The sequence below is a fragment of the Sorex fumeus genome, unplaced genomic scaffold (assembly GCF_029834395.1).
Source record: "Sorex fumeus unplaced genomic scaffold, SorFum_2.1 ptg000106l, whole genome shotgun sequence".
NCBI classification, from domain to species: Eukaryota; Metazoa; Chordata; class Mammalia; order Eulipotyphla; family Soricidae; genus Sorex; species Sorex fumeus.
Genome location: NW_026606163.1, coordinates 415,157 through 416,986, shown reverse-complemented (window position 1 = coordinate 416,986; position 1,830 = coordinate 415,157). Strand labels below are relative to the sequence as shown.

Here is a 1,830-nt window from a genome sequence, read left to right as displayed (position 1 = left end):
ACAAGGCTCAACATGTAACAACATGTCAGTAATTTCTTATACAAGGCTTAACAGCTCCAAGATGAGATACAACAATCTTCATACATTTTCCTCTAAAAAGCCCTCTTTGGATCATTTTTAGTGAATAACTCTTAACAAACAATAAAAATAAATTATTGAGGATCTGCCTTTGGGGCAGGCTTGGGTAGTAGTGGTAAAATTGAAAATAATGGTGATGATAAGGTGTAATGGTGGTGGAATTGGTTTGGTGTTAGAATATTGAATACAATAAATTATTGCAAACAACCTTATAAAAATTAAAAATAAGAAAAAAAGAGTTGTAGAGGGGCAGGAGTGATAATATAGCAGGTAGGGAATTTGCCTTGCATGTAACTGACCCAACTTCGATCCCCACATCCTATATGGTCCCTATATGGTCCCCCAAGCACCGCCAGGAGTGATTCCTGAGTGCAAAGCCAAGAGTAAACCTGGAGCACCCCTGGGTGTGACCTCAAAACAAAAATAAATAAATGAAAGAGTTGTAAAGCTCATATTCAGAGAGAGTCTGCAGAAGGCACAAAAGTGAGTTTTTATAAGGTAAAGAGAAAGATGAGGTCATAAATGATATGCTGATCATGTGAAAGCCTCAGCATGGTCAAGAGTTAAAAGTAGATTAAAGTTCACTTTTTATCAGTCCTTTCAAAGAGGATATTCTTGCTCTTGTTTCTTGGAATGTTGGTGGCCAGAGGCCTTACCCAGTTTAGGGAACACAGACTGTAGATTTGGTATATCTGCAGTGGCTTCTTGCAGCTCTGTCTTATTTCATCTACAGTCCCTACCCTGCCAACCTGGGTTCGAGTCACAGAATCCCATATGGTACCCCAAGCACTGCGAGGAGAAATTCCTGAGTGCAGAGACAGGAATAACCCCTGTGCATCTCCATGTGTGACCCCCCAAAAATGAAATCTAAATTAGCTAGAATGCTACTAGGATGAACTTTAGAATGCTACTAGGATGAACTTCAGAATAAGAAGAATCACCAAGGTGAGAGAAAACCATTAATTATCACAAAGCATTGATCACCAAAATGCAACATATATATACATATGTATATATTTAACAACAAATATATTATCTCAACATGAGTAAATTTTTTTTTTTATGGAACGCTTCACGAATTTGCGTGTCATCCTTGCGCAGGGGCCATGCTAATCTTCTCTGTATCGTTCCAATTTTAGCATATGTGCTGCCGAAGCGAGCAAATCATGAGTAAAATTTTATGGAAGAGAAAAATGCTTTGATATCCAGAGGTGACACTTGAATCACCTTAGTAATCTCCAGAACCAGTGAACAAAACTAGTGGCCCAAACCATTGTTTCTCACCCTTTCAATGACTACAACTCCCTTTGGGCCTTGTTTCTTCTTGTGGCACCCTGTTCTATTAGTTGGTATTCCAACCTTGTCACAAGACTAGAGGTAAAAATCACCCATTTATTTGATTTTAACCTGTGTTCCCCTTGTAACAACCTGGTGGGCCCCTAGGAGTTATTTGATCCCTTGTTGAGTAATGCTGGTCTACAAAGTTCTAGCATTTACTCAATCTACTTAACAATTGTGGAATATACATATACATATACATATACATATACATATATGCATATACATATACATGTTTATAAGTATTATACTGCAATCACCAAGCAAGGGATGTAGAGGGGAATGAAGTGACAGACTAGACTTATCATATGAGGTGGGGACTGGCAATGGCTTTCAGGGAACTGTTCTGACTATCCATTAAAAACATAAATGCTATTTACAGTATTATAAGCATATAACCTTAATTATCATAAT

At 37.8% G+C, this 1,830-nt stretch overlaps 1 non-coding gene across 1 annotated transcript; it reads right to left on the bottom strand.

The window, feature by feature from the left end:
* Positions 1–1,134: 1,134 nt before the first annotated feature.
* Positions 1,135–1,241, bottom strand: LOC130042620 (U6 spliceosomal RNA). Its single transcript, XR_008795273.1, has one exon. It is a non-coding gene; the product is annotated as a U6 spliceosomal RNA (small nuclear RNA).
* Between the last annotated feature and the right edge of the window lie 589 nt (positions 1,242–1,830).